The sequence below is a fragment of the Delphinapterus leucas genome, chromosome 20 (assembly GCF_059928025.1).
Source record: "Delphinapterus leucas isolate spDelLeu-1000000601 "Yukka" chromosome 20, BTC_Dleu_Yukka2, whole genome shotgun sequence".
NCBI classification, from domain to species: domain Eukaryota; kingdom Metazoa; phylum Chordata; class Mammalia; order Artiodactyla; family Monodontidae; genus Delphinapterus; species Delphinapterus leucas.
The window spans coordinates 46,865,014-46,880,530 of NC_143148.1; positions in this window are offsets into that span (position 1 = coordinate 46,865,014).

Genomic DNA, 15,517 nt, shown 5'->3' on the forward strand with positions numbered 1-15,517 from the left:
CTGACATTTATGGAGTACCTGGTCAGATGAGCAAAGAAAAATAAGGCAAGGCTCATCTGCTATTGAAGCTGATGCAATCTCCTCCCCTCCAGAACTGCCTATTAACGGGGCTTTGTGCATTGCCTGAGACCTCACCTGTCTCTTTCTATTTTCTGTCTCTGCAGACTCCTCCCTACTTTCCCCAGAGATGATCGCAAATTAATGTGTGCAAGGAGACAAGCACATGAGGACATCAGGATGTTAAGGAAGTGGGTTTTCCCTGTGTTGAAATCATAGGCTCGGCCCCCTGTGGTTCCTCAACTCCCAAACAAACATGCTGATTAGATCCGCATAAACAAGCAAAGTCTCAAAAGAGAGTGGTTTCAAAGAGGTTAAATGTAGAAAGCTATTCAGAACTCTATTTACATTGCCGGTTAATATTTCTTACCCTTTGTTCTTCATCTGTAAGTATTGTTCTGTTCTCAGCCTGCATTCTCTTACCTACTATACAGGATTCCTGAGAATGTTTTGCCATCATCTTTATCAGAGTTGACAAGTGGCACTTACATAGATTTGGTGGTTGATCAATGGATGCTTTATGAGAATAGGTACTGGTATCTCTTTTGATCTCCCTTTGACTGCTCATGGCAGGTGCTGAATACATGTTTGTTGAACTGATTAATTTAAAAATTGATCTGGAGGACTTCCCTGGTGGCGCAGTGGTTAAGAATCTGCCTGCCAGTGCAGGGGGACACGGGTTCAAGCCCTGGTCTGAGAAGATCCCACATGACGTGGAGCAACTAAGCCCGTGCACCACAACTACTGAAGCCCACGCGCCTAGAGCCCACGCTCTGCAACAAGAGAAGCCACTGCAGTGAGAAGCCCGCGCACCGCAAGGAAGAGTAGCCCCCCCTCCTCGCAACTAGGGAAAGCCTGTGAGTGGCAATGAAGACCCAGCGCAGCCATAAATAAATAAATAAATAAAAATAAATAAAATAAATTTGATCTAGGTAAGTATCACCGTGGTAGTTTTAGTGCCAAGATGTTGGATACAGCCCAGGTCCATCTGTAAAGGGTTTTCATTGTTCATGGATGGTGTAAAATGGAACATTCTCGAAAGAAAATACTCATAAAATGAGAACTCTGAGCGTCAACAAACATCTCTAGATTAGAGGCAAAGGTCCTATCAGCCGGTGTCAACCACCATCTTTTCTGATAGTGCCCTTTTGCTTGTCCTAGGTTGTGATTACAGGAATACAGAAGAGATAATAAAGCTAAACCTAAGAGAAGGTTGTGAAATATTACAGTGAGAGAAGTTTTGGGGACATTTGGACAAAATGTGACTGAGTTATATGGAAGATGATTAAAACCTTGTTCCCATCATTGGGCAAACATCAATTATCAGTAACATCTCCTAGAATTCCACAATCCAGACAGATCACTCTCTATTCCCTATGCTTGGCTTAGGGCCCCCAAATGTTCCAAGGTTCTTTGAATTTTAGAGCTAGAAAGAAATTTCATTACCACTGAACCCAAGGGATCTTGTTTCATAAATGGGTCTTGGGCTAATTGAATTCTTTCATTTGTTCATTAATTCAATCTCTATGTCTTAAAGATCTACTAGATGCCAGGCACTGAGCTTCTGTTACTACAGGGCCTCAGTAGTAAACAAAACAGAAAAAGTTCTAACTACCTTCTTTGCTCTTCGGTGGTTTACATTCTGGTGGAGTGACACAGAGGGAAAACCAGTCAAATAAATAAATAAGTAAGATAGTTTCAGATAGTGGTGAATACTGGGAAGAAGATAAAACAAGCTAATGAGACAGTGACTGGGAAAGGGGTTGGCCATGGGAATAAGGGAACATGCCTCTAGAATGGATTTTTGAATTGGGATCTGAGTTGACAAGGAGTCAGCCTTGCAAAGGTCAAAGTGAAGAATTTTCTGGCTGCTACTCTGGCAAATACCACAAGGGAATAAGTTGTTATATTCAAGAGCAGAAGGAAGGCCAGTGTGACTGGATCACAGTGAGGGAAGGGGTGGCGCTGCAGTGGTCGTATCAGGCATGATTTTGCAAGTCACGGCAAGTGTTTTGGATGTCGTTCTTTGTGCACTGTGAAACCACTGGGAAGTGTTAAGCTGGGAAGCAAAGTGATTTGATATTATTTTGAAAGGGCTACTCTAGCTGTCTAAGAAAAATAGGCTATTGGAGGTGGCAACAGAGAAGCATGGAGTAGAGGGAAGAGGCTTCTGCTTTGATCCAAATGAGTGATAACTCCTCAATCATAGAGTGAGTTAATGGCAGAGCCGGGGGTAAAAAAAATTAGGTTTCTTCTCACAGTAAATGGATTCGGTACAGTAGAAAAAATGTAAGAATAAAAGAATAATTATCATTGGTTAAGTGCTTAGTGTTGCCAGGCTCTGTGCAATGTGCTTTATATGCACCATTTTATTTAATAGTTGTCATAATTATGTAAGGTAGATTCTATTCTTCTTTCTGTTTTACAGATGAGGAAACTGAAGCTTCAAGAATTTAAGTATACTGTCCAAGTTCACACAGATGGCAAATGACAGGAAGGCAGAATGGGGATTAAAATGCAAACTAAGTCCCAGAGCCCATAAGCCACAAAGATCAGTCTCATTACTTGTAGTGAGGGGCAGTGTATTCTAATGGTTAAGCTTGTGGGTGTTGGAATCAGAAAGCCTGCATTCAAATCCCAGCTCCCTTGCTTACTAACTCTGTGACCTTGGGCAAGCCCCTTCATTTTTTGATAACGTGGTTGAATTTTTTGCTGTATTGCATCCCTCTCCACTCCCCCCCGCCCCACCTGCCATTTCTCCACGGTGATTAGCAGTAAAACGCTGGAAAGAAATAATGACCCGTGGGCTTTGTCTTTGCAGAGAACAGAGAAGCTGGGAAGACTGGGTCCCATGTTACAACCATAACTTAGAGAGTGGATGGTACCAATGCCTGAGGCAAAGGATCAAATGCCGATTCTCTGGATCCCTGGGGGAAAAGGAGAAGGGAGGGGGGAGATTCTGAACTAGGCCTAATAAGCAGCCTTGGGGCTGAGTAGGCAGAAAGTCCTCATAGGTTCCTTGGTACATGTGTGGTCTGGTGGTCTCTGAAACCCAAGTTCATTGTTTCCACTGGCTGTTCAGTGTTTATACTCTTACACATGATGGTCAGCAGGGGGCAGAGTAGCCAATGTATTACTGGTGAGTAAGGGGTTGTCTGCTTTTCACATAAGGGTCTGGGTAAGAGTTTCTGTGGCCTAAAACTGAGCCTATGTGGGCGGGTTCTGGGTAGAGGAGTCCACCTTTACTCTTCTCCTAGATCCTGTTCTACCCTCTTTCCTCTTGTCTCCTGTTCTATTCTGCTTCCTCCCCTCCTTTGCTCTGCGTCACATCCCCAGACCTTTTATCTTCGTAAAGCATACTCACACTCATGGCCTCCTTGGGTCCTCCTAAATATTCTATGAGCGAGACAGGGTCAGGTTAAATATTTATCATTTGCAGATGAAGAAACAAAGGCCTTCCGAAGTGCCTGGTCCCTAGCCCCTGTTCATTCCTCCAGTGTACTTATAGGACATGAAATCCAATAGCTGAGACTGATCTTGTTTACCGTTCTAAAGAAGGCTATTATGCCACCAGGCACCACACACACTTTGGAATTAGAGCAAAAGCTCCCAGAGCAGTAAACCGAGAAGGAGCTTTTTCAGAGTTGTGAGCTCTCAGGTCCTATCAATTTCATAGGACCCTCCACTGAAAGGGTGAAAAATCAAAGGGCTAAACCCTTGAATACACATTTGGGACCAGGTAGGTACAGATCAATCTTTATGCTTTTTTTAAAAAAATAAATTTATTTATTTTTATCTGTGGCTGCATTGGGTCTTCGTTGCTGCGCGCAGGCTTTCTGTAGTTGTGGCGATTGGGGGCTACTCTTTGTTGCGGTGCACGGGCTTCTCATTGCAGTGGCTTCTCTTGTTGCGGAGCATGGGCTTTAGGCACGCGGGCTTCAGTAGTTGTGGCACACGGATTTAGTAGTTGTGGCTCGTGGGCTCTAGAGTGCAGGCTTAGTAGTTGTGACGCACAGGCATGTGGGATCTTCCAGGACCAGGGCTCCAACCTGTGTCCTCTGCATTGGCAGGCGGATTCTTAACCACTGCGCCACCAGGGAAGCCCTTTATGCTTTTTAAGAAAAGAAGCTACCAGAGCCTCTGGCTCAGGGCCCAGTTGGTTGGAGAGCCAGCCAAGCTAAGGCTATGTCCTTTGTGCAGAAGTGTCAGATTGCGAGCAAGTTTCTTCATTTCTTTAAGCCTCAATTTCCTTTCATATGAGGGGCAATTGTAATAGAGAAGTTGTGAGAGAGTCCACACATACCCTGCATTCAACCAGTATTGTTACTGGTGTCAAAATAGGTGTTTGACTGTTTCCACAGCTATTCATTGTGGAAGATTTATTGCATCAATGGCCCCAGTTAGTGACTCCCTGTATCCATACCCTTTGCAGTGAGAATTTCTAGTCCCTGCCCACTCTGACTCCAGGCTCGCCTTATGTCTTGCTTTGGGCCATAGAATGTGGCATCTTTTAGTTTCAAGCCGGGGCCTCCAGGTGCCTTGCACTCTTCTGCAATCTCTTGCTTGCTTTTGAAACCCTGCCACTGTCGTATGAAAAAGCCTGGACTAGCCTGCTGGAGGGTGAGGACCACGTGGAGCACAGGCTAGTTGTCCCAGACGAGGCCATCAGGACCAGGCCATCAGTAACCTACAGACCCCAGTGGTGTGAGAGCCCAATTAAGGTCAGCAGGACTGCCTACATGACCCACAGGTGACCTCAGTTACGTGAGTAAGTCTAGCAGAGACCAGAAGAACTGCTCAGCTGACCCATGCAGACTCGAGCAATCACAAGTACTTACTGTTTCATGTCGCTTAGTTTTGGGGAGAGTTTACTCTGTAGCAGTAGCTAACTGATACGGTACTTAAAGTTTTACGTAGGCCAGTTGAAGGAGCGGGGTGATGCTGGGTGAGACTATTTGGAAGGTTACTAACTATATTACTAAATACTTAAGGCAACTTGATATTTTTAGAGTCTCAAGTTTAGGGATCAAAGACAGTGGTTCAGAGTAAACATTGGAATAAAGCAGACCTGGTTCCAAATCCCTGCTCTCCCAGTTACTAAACGTGCACCTTTGGTTAAATTTCTGAACCTTTTGATGACTCAATTTCCTCTTCTGTAAAATGGAGATAATAATAGTTATTGGGAGGGTTGCTGTGAGGCTCCAGTGAGCAGATGCATGCCTAGTGTTTAGTGTGGTGCCTGGCACACAGTGAGTGCTCAGAAAATATCATGCACTCTTCCTGATGATGATGAACCTCCAAAGGACATCTCCACATAGAAACATGTGGTTGCTGCACGTCCAGTTGGTAATGTAGGACAGGATTTTGCAATTAATTCATCTAAAGCTCTGATAAAAAAATGACGACTACATATATATGTATTTTTTTTCCTCCTTCCTTTAATTATAAAAGTAACATATACCTTAAGAAAAATCTCTTCTAGGGAAAAATTCCTGATTCAAGGAAAATTTGTATTGTGAGTTATGACTTATAATTATGAATATTGATCTCCACTTCAGTGCATCGAAGTATATACCTTACTTTTTTAAAGAAAGAAACGTGCACACCACGCTCAGTTGTGAGACAGGGGCATAAATCTGTCTGTTGCAAATTGTAAAAATTTACCCCATATATCATTGGACAAGGAAGCAGAGCAATCATCCATAATATCTAACGTAGGAAAAAAAATCCTCTGACTGTATAGCTCTCATGCAGAGGTTTAACTCAACAGGATATCTCAAAAGGAAATCAGATTTTGGTTTAATGTGCAGGGCAAAACTTCCTTCAGTGATCAATTCCTTACCGGCTTTCAGATGGCACTCATTGAAGTTTATTCCTAATGGAGAAAGAAAATGGTGGGGAGACAAGGAGTCAGGGTGGAAATTCTTCCGAGTCTAGAGAGGAATGCTGTGTTTACTCCTTGTTCCTGAGCAGAATCAGGCTGGGTGAGCGTTCACTGATTTTGCTGACTCTCAGTTGATTTAATTTAAAAAATAGTCATAAGAAACCTAATCCTTTCCCTAAACAGCACCTCTTGTCTTTTTGTCTTGTCTTCATTTTGTGTTGTCTTCGTCATGTCATTGGAGTGCCTGATGTTACCTACATACCTGTGAATACCCACAACTCTCTGTGCATACAGTCTAGGGGTTCCCAGTCCCTGGAGTGTATCAAGGAGCTCCATGTTCCTGTTTTAGACGGAGTGGCAAGTTCCCCAAATCCCACAACCCACTAGTGGATCTAGCCCCTTCTCACACAGATCAGATGGAAGCTTTCCATCCCTGTATAGGCCACTTGTGTGTGTTACTGCTGGGATCACAGTGAACGCACTTGACGTTATCACAAAAACTCATCTGTGAGTTGTCTGAAAGCGAATACTGACTCCCCAGTGGGCTACAGAGGAAAGCTGTGATCGCACTACAGTTTGTGTGATCTGCTGCGTGGTCCTGCTCTGGTGATCCTGAGGTTCTTAGGTCACACTTTCCCGCAGCCTCACTCTCAGAGGGCAGCAGTGTGGTCGAGGTGGGAAAGAGGTGAGCTGTGGTGGGGCGGCGGGCAAGAGCTGATGAGCACCCAGAGTCCAGCAGTGGGCTGCACTAGATGTTTATGGTGAGTTCCCTCTGGATTGGTTGGCATTTGCGCCTTATCGGTGGTTAAGTATTATGACTATCACCCCTGGTTACACGTGACAGAAACCTAAACTTCTTATTGCACCTCTCAAATCCAGGGGAGGAAGCATTATCTATCTGTCTGTCTCTCTCTTTCTTCCTCCCCTCCCCCGCCGCCCCCCTCATATGTGGCTCTCTCTGCTTATTTTGGAGCACAGCCGAAGATGGCTGCCTCATAGCTCCTGTTAATTTCAGTCCATTTGAAGCCTCTCCTAGAAACCAACCAGGGTCTCTGGATTGTAATTCTGAATTCCCATGGGGGGACGTATCTAACTGGCCAGGTTTGGGTCAGGTGTCCAGCTCTGGACTGTGGCTAGGGGGTCACAGTCACATTATACAATCATACCATTTAGCCTGCCCCAGTGAGTGATGGGAGAGGGGCAGTTACTGGAGAAGGACACGGTGACAGGCGGCTTCTGAAATGGCTCTCAAGGATCACTACTTCCTGGCATCCACAGGAATTGTCCTCTGTGTAACCCCCTCCCCTTAAGTGTGAGCTGGATCTAGTGACTCTTGCTTCTAATGAACAGACTGTGGCAAAATTAGGTTACAAAAGACTGGGACTTCCATCTCGCTCAGACTCTTTCTCTCTGGTTCTTGTTTATTTGCTCTGATACAGCAAGCTGCCACGTTGTGCCCTATGGAGAGGTCCATGGGGCAAGGAACTCGGGGTGGCATCTGGCCAAGGGCCAGCAAGGAGCTAAATCCTGCCAGCAAGCATGGGCGTGAGCTTGGAAGCAGATCCTTTCCCACTCGAGCCTTGAGATCCTGCAGTCCAAGCTGACACCTTGATTATAGGCTTGGGAGGGACCCAGAGCCAGAGGCACCCAGCTGTGCTCCAATTCCCGACCCACAAAAACCGTAAGATAACAGATGTTGTTTTAAGCCACTAAGTTTTCCTCCACCATTCCGGAAGTTCCACCCCTAGGCTAGTAAATTTTGGGCTAGTTCGTTATGCAGCAATAGATAACTAGGCAGGCACGTGGTGATTGAAGAGGCTCTGAGGTCAGATGACCTGTGTCTTGTCCTAACTTCACCAGGTGCTAGCTGTGTGGTTTTGTTCAAGCTCTTGAACCTGTTCAAGTCACATTCTCTTCTGTAAAATAGAGATAATAGTAATAATCTGGTTGTTGGGAGGACTAAATGAGTAACCCAGTGCCAGCATTAAGTTTAACTACATTAATATTCATTCGTTCATTAACTAATATTAGCAGTATCAATAGTGTAGCTACTGTTACTAAGCTTTCACAGCTCTGCTAACTCTATACTCTTGGGTTATTGTTGCTTCAGTTTCTCCTTCAAAGAAGTGGAGAACTCTATGCCCTTTACAGGGATGATACAGAGAGGAACAAAAAACATCCAGAAATCTCTTTAAAGCAAATGGCTATTTAACTGCTAAATATGGAGGGCTGTTTTCATTTTACTCTTTTTGGTTTTATAGTAAAGAACAATTTCATATCGTGGAGAAGTCACATAACAGAATTTGTGCTCTCCGATTCCAAATATCAAAAAATATCTGAGTTGATAGAATTTGTTTTTGCAGCTTCCTTCCCACAAAGGCGTCCGACAACCTTCTGCAGCCAATTATTTTGTGCTTCGAAATGCCAGGGCACTACGCGGGTGGCCATCCGTCACCGAGACAGAGCCTAAGATGAAGAGCAGGGCGACGATCATTGGCACTTAAAAGGTTTCTGCCTTCTGAGGCCAAAGCCCATTGTGTCAGAGTTTTCTTGGGATTTGTTCACTAATTCGAAGCTCCAGTGCTCAGTTACCATGTTTTCATTGCTCCTCGGGGATGCTGGTTTTCTCCCACTGGCAGCTGTGGACCTTGGGTGATGATGGGAGATGTTAGATTTGCAGATCTCCCACCCATCTCACCTCCGTCTTTTCCCCCACTCCATCCCAAGACCACTGCCCAAGCCTGGATTTCCCACCCGTCTCCTTCTGTCACGCTGTGTCTTTATTACAGTGCCTGGGGCTCAGCCCGCCTACTCTCATCTCCACCCCTTCACACTGCTGGGCTGCTTCCTTCCTGAGCCTGGTTGCTGAGTGGGGAGCAGCTTCCTGGTTCTCCCACTTGTGCTGTTCTAAAGTCAAGTACAATAGAAGCCCTTTCTGTGTTAAGGGTGACACTACTCCTTGCTGAGAAAACACAGGGCAGCAGAAAGAGTAAATGAGGGTTGTGGTAGCCAGATATCCTTCGAAAAAAAAAATACCAGGCTCCCTGAGAAGAGCCTGCCGCTGCCACCAGGCTGGGGTCTGTGTAAGTTCACCACATTTCATCTCCTCCCGCACCCAACCCTGTCCCTAAGGATGGTAGAGTGGAATGGCCAGTCTCCAAACAATTAAAAAAAACCACTTTTTTGCTTCCAGAATCACTGTCCCCACCACTCAGTGAAATAAACCAGTTAAAAATAATTGCCAGCAACAACCAAACAAGGGAAAAGACCTTGTCCTCATGCTATAAACTGAAGAGCGCCCGACAAAAAGAAAAGCAGATTCTGGTGTGACTTAGTGCAGCCCTTACATCCCCCTTTCCCCAGAGAGTGACACAAAGAAAGGAAGGAAGGTGCACAACCTTGAGAATTCCCACCGACGCCCCTGATTTGAATAGAAGCTGACAAAATTGGGAGTAGGGAACTTAGAGAAAAGGCAAGGAAATCTCTTCCAAGAGTAGAGGTTTCCACCTATGACCTCAGGTTTTCCTGAGCCAGGAAAAGTGCCCAGGTGTTATCATCTACCAGGATTCCATGATGCGTCAGGGAACTGCGATGACGCCCGAGGACACCCGCCCCTCCCCCACCCCCATGGAAAGGGGGCGCCCCGGCCTGGACGTTGACAAAATCTTAGAAGGGAAGGTAAGCCCAGTCCTATACCAAAGGCTGCAGGAAGTTTGCCAAGCTCGTTCCCAAGTTCCTGCCCTCAGGCTATAGGAAAGTGGACAGAATACAGTTCCCTGGCCTCAGAATGTAGCTGGAAGGGGGGAAGAAAGGTCCTAGATAAGGTTAAGGAGTTGTCATCCTCTTTCTACAAAGCAGAATGAAGAACTGGGTAGAGCTGTACATTTGAAGCATGAGCAACATGAAGCAACATGGTAACTAAGGAAGCATTCTGCAGGTGAGTGAAATGAAAGGAAGAGTTACTTGAGGACACAGGGAGGGGGAAGGGTAAACTGGGACGAAGTGAGAGAGTAACATTGACATATATATACTACCAAATGTAAAATAGATAGCTAGTGGGAAGCAGCCGCATAGCACAGGGAGATCAGCTCTCTGCTTTGCGACCGCCTAGAGTGGTGGGATAAGGAGGGTGGGAGGGAGTCACAAGAGGGAGGGGATATGGGGATACACGTATGAATATAGCTGATTCACTTTGTTATACAGCAGAAACTAACACAACGTTGTAAAGAAATTATACTCCAATAAAGATGTTAAAAAAAAAAAAGTTAAATGAGCACAGCAGGCGTAAAATAGATGCCAAAAAAAAACAAACAAAAAAAACAAGGAAGCTAGTTAAAGTTCCCTGCAATTGCTTTGAGCTACAGAGGAAATTAACATGAATTCAATAAGAAAAGAGTTTGAAAAAAAAAAAACCCACCTACTTCAGTGATGAAATTCAACAAATCACAAGATGAATGGAGAGGTCAGGAAAGAAGAACTAATGCAATACTCATTACCAGGTGATCATGGAACAAATTCTACAAACTTATGAGGGAAAGAAAGTCTAAATATCCTTTGAGAATAAAGGAGACATTTTTAAGCTTGCTCAAGCTTTGTACCTAGGAGCCCTCTCGAAAAAAAATTCTTGAAACCATGGTAAAAAGACACAAATGGAGAAAGCATAATAAAAGGAAATGAGTTAACTTGTATATGATGAGACCAAGGTTTGGGCCTGTACAACTGGGAGAGTGAGTTCCCATCTATTGACATGTGGAAGGCTGTGGGCAGAAGAGGTGTTTGGGACTGGAATTGGATCTCGGTTTGATCAGAGATGCCTAGGATGCATTTAAGTGGAAAAGTTGAGCAGGCAGTTGTATATAAGAGAATAGAGGTTGGAAGAGAGGTCTGGATTGAAGATATATATATATATATATATATCTAGGAATCATAGATCTAGAGATGACATTTATGGCTTGAGATTGGATAAGATCTCTCAGGGGATTAGTGTAGAGAAGAGGGCCAAGAAATGAGCCTTTGTTAACCCCAATGTTAAGAGTCAGGGAGAAAGGAGAAATGAGCAAAGAAGACTGAGAAGGAAAGTCAGTGAGGAAGGAGGTAAACCAGAAGAAGCCAAGTGAAGGATGGATATTAAGGAAAAGTAGGTGACTAACTGTGTCAAATGCTGCTGAGAGATCAAAGTAAGATGAGACTTGAAAATTGTCCACTGCCTTTAGCAATGCAGGAGTCATGAGTGATCTTGACAAGAGCTGTTTCAATGGCGTTGTATAGTAGTAAGCTTGATTGAAGAGTTTAAGAGAATTTTCAAGAAACGCTGTTGCATATGGGGTGAAGAAAAGGGGAGGTAGCTGGCTGGGATGGTGGGGTCAAGATAATGCTTTGTAAAGATGGGACTGGATGTGGTGAATAAAGGAGAAGAGGGATAATTTCTAATTCTGTTAGGCAGTTGGCCAGCTGGCTGTAGCCTCAGCAGTGAGCTCTGGGTTGAACAAGTAACATTGAGAATCATCACGTTATTTAAGGATTGCCTGGAAATTTGACGAGACATCCTAGGGGAGCATGTAGACTGAGGAGGGTAGAATAGAAGGCCTAGTGGAGAACTCTGAGGACACCAACATTTAATGCATAGACAGTGGTACTGGAGCCTACAGAGAAGCTTAAGGAAGAATGAGCATAGGAGGAAAACCAGGAGGTTGTTGCCAAAGTCACAGAAAGAGAATGTTTGAAGAAGGAAGACCACAGTGTTGAATAGTGTCAGGAGTTCAGTAAAGATAAGGACAAAGAATTCCAGGTTGGATGTAACAACAAACAAGGTTATTTCAGGTCTTCAAGGAGAGAGTTTCAGGGATATGATAGAGGAGAAACATTTTTCATGAGTTGAAGAATTGCTGGGAGATGATGAAGTGAAAACCATGATCACACAGCTCTTTCAAGAACTTTGGCCATGAAGGAAGTAGGGGAGAGATAGGACAATGATTGGAGCAAGTCACGAATTTGAGAGACTTATTTTCAAGATGGTAGAGACACGCATATATAAATGTTGATGGAACCAGGAGAGAGGCTCCTCTGCGCCTTTGGGATGAAGTTCAGAGAGAGAGACCGAGAGATACAGGATAGAGAAATGATTGATGGAATCACATTCCCTGAGAAGGTGGAAAGACCCGGGACACAGAGGAGAGAAGGAGGGATTAGTCTTAGACACCTATTGCATTATGGCAGGAAGAATAGAGAGTGCAGGGGGGAAGGGAAGGAGGAAGGGATAGTTAGGCAGTTTGGGATTGACATGTACACACTGCTATATTTAAAATGGATAACCAACAAGGACCTACTGTATAGCACAGGGAACTCTGCTCAATATTATGTAACAACCTAAATGGGAAGAGAATTTTAAAAAGAAATAAAAAGTTAAAAGAAAGAATAGAGAGAGGGGCTTCCCTGGTGGCGCAGTGATTGAGAATCCGCCTGCCAATGCAGGGGACAGGGGTTCGAGCCCTGGTCCGGGAAGATCCCACATGCCGCGGAGCAACTAAGCCCGTGTGCCACAACTACCGCCCCTGCGCTCTAGAGCCTGCGAGCCACAACTACTGAGCCCACGTGCCACAACTACTGAAGCCCGCATGCCCTAGAGCCTGTGCTCCGCAACAAGAGAAGCCACCGCAATAAGCCTGCACACCGCAACAAAGAGTAGCGCTCATTTGCCACTAATAGAGAAAGCCCGCGCGCAGTAACGAAGACCCAGTGCAGCCAAAAATAAATAATAAATTAAAAAAAAAAATGGAATAGAGAGTGGGTACAGATAAGTTTGGGATGAGTGGCAGAATTCTGAAGGAGTTCTCTTCTGATGGTTTCTATTTCCTTTGTGAAGGAGGAGATGAGGTCATCTCCTGACAGTGAATGAGAGGACGATAGGGTAGGAAATATGAGAAGAGTGGGAGAAGTTTGAGGTAGTCTCTGGAAGAGAAAAAGACTAGTCATTTGGAAACACAGAAAGGGAGTTGGGGGAATAGAAAGGAGTTATTCGTTCCACTTTCTTCTTTGTCCACTGTACCCAAGAAATGGACCTCTTTTCATTTCGAAATGTTAAGGTGATTCAAAAATGAGTGATCATGGATTAAGTGCTCCAACCCAAAGACACAGACTGGCTGAATGGATACAAAAACAAAACAAGTGGGGCTTCCCTGGTGGCCTAGTGGTTGAGAGTCTGCCTGCCGATGCAGGGGACGCGGGTTTGTGCCCCGGTCCGGGAAGATCCCACATGCCGCGGAGCGGCTGGGCCCGTGAGCCATGGCCGCTGAGCCTGCGCGTCCGGAGCCTGTGCTCCGCAACAGGAGAGGCCGCAACAGTGAGAGGCCCGCGTACCGAAAAACAAACAAACAAACAAAGAAAAAAAACCCAAAACAAGTGATCAAGGAGGATGTGGATCAGTTGGGCTTGGATTCCTCTAGGTCTATTGAGAGCCATTGTCAACAAGGTCCTCTCCTCCCTTCTGATCCCAGCTTTGCGGCCAGTTTTCTCATAAGCCTTCCTCAACTCCTTGGTTTGGAGGTATGAAGGGATTGTTGACCTAACTCCAACAGGGACTATGGATACACTGGAATCAGGATTCTGGGATTTGGGTTGAGGCAGAGAGGATGTTCAGTGAAGGAACCAGAGACATAGGAGTGTCTATTTTACCATCTTCTACAGCAAGGTCCCCAAGCTATGGCCTATGGGCCAAATCTGGCCTACTGCCTGCTTTTGTAACAAAATTGTATTTCAATACAGCCATGTCTATGTTTGCTTTCCAGCTACAACATCAGAGTTAAATGGTTGTGACAGCGGCCTTATGGCCCACAAAGCTGAAAATATTTACTATCTGGCTTTTTTACAGAAAATGTTTGTCAACCTCTGTTCTAGAGGAAAGATGGGGATGTTTTGGAGGAAGGAAAACCTTGAGAAAACCCCAACTTCTGAGTCTGTTTCCTTTTCTGCAAAATAAGGACACCATTCATTAAATCATTCTTTCATTTAACAAACATTTATTGATTGCTCACTGTGTGCCAGAAGCTGGGAGTGCAGAGATCAATAAGACCCAGGCTTGTTCTTTCAAAGCCCAACAGCAGAGATAGATGGGTAAACAAATAGTTGGAATACTGAGAGATAAATGCTCTGTGCATGCCATGGGGATGAAAGCGGGGCGCGGGTGTCTCACCTGGCCCAGATGGACCTGGGAAGGCTTCACAGGTAAACAGAAGAGGAGGAACTCATCAGCATGTAGGGCTGCTGTGGATGAAGATGAAATCAGCCAGGGACTGTTGCAGGCTGAGTGAAGATCAAGGGGAATGAGGGAGGGGAAATTCTTGGAAGCACCAAGATAGAAGGGGTAGGTGAAGGTAGATGGAGAAAAAACAGTGAGAGAGGCAGAAGGAGAATCAGGAAAGTGTCAGGAGTATCAGTGGGACACACAGGGCCCCATTCTACCACTCTGCCCTTGACATACCTCCCTAGGTGATTGTTGCCTGTCCAGTGGAGCCCAGATATTGTTTCACAATTGGCTCAACACAGCACTCTAGGCAGCCACCATCAATCAGGGTTTGCCCCTGTGATGAAACCCATTGGTGATCTTAAGGTATACACACTCTTAAGGTATATACAATCTTAAGGTATACACAACCAATCTGTTAATTACAAAGCACCCCCAAATTGTAATGTGGTCTTACTATCAACTGTTAATTGAATAAAATGAAAGAAAAACTCAATAATATGGTAGTATGTGTAATTCAACCGAGATATCAGAATTTGAAATCTCTTTTGGTAACATAAACATGACACAAAACATAACCTATTTTTAATAGATTCATTATACTCTTTTCAAATTGATTCTGAGAAGCAGACTCATTCCTGAAAATCATTCATACATGTGATTTAGCTGAACAACTCGACTTCTACAGTGTGTGGGAGTTTGAATGGATTTAACAATGAGGCAGATTGTCCTCTTTTTTATGTTTAAAATTTTTAGGGAATATTTCAGACATTCAAAGAAGTAATGAGAATAATATAACACCCATGTATCTACTACCTAGATTTTTAAAGTGCTAATATTTTGCCACTGCTTCAGTGCTTAATAAAAAGAATAAAAACATTACAGATACAGTCGAGGTCCCTTTTGTGCTTCTTTCCCATCCCTTCTGTCTTCCCAGAGCTTACCACTCTCTGGAAGTTATAGTGTGCATCCTCCTCATCTGTGTTTTTATATTTTTACTATGTTTGTATCAATAAACATTAAACAGAATTGTTACGTGTGTTTTTAAACATTACACCAATGGTAAAGCAATGTAAAACTGCTGCCACTTGCCTTTATCATTCTACACTGTTTTCGAGATGCAGCCATGTTGATTCATGTGCTTATTCATTTTACAGCTGGCCCTCTTTCTGTTCTTTAAAACCTGCCCAAATTGTTGAAGACAGAAAGCAGATACATCTGGCAGCTTCTCAGTGACAGATGTGAAATAATTTGGTCTCAATTGTCTTCTCAGTTTTCCCTTTCTCTTCCTTAGTCTCCCTCCCTCTTTTCCTCTCCTGCTCTATTAAGGATTTTGA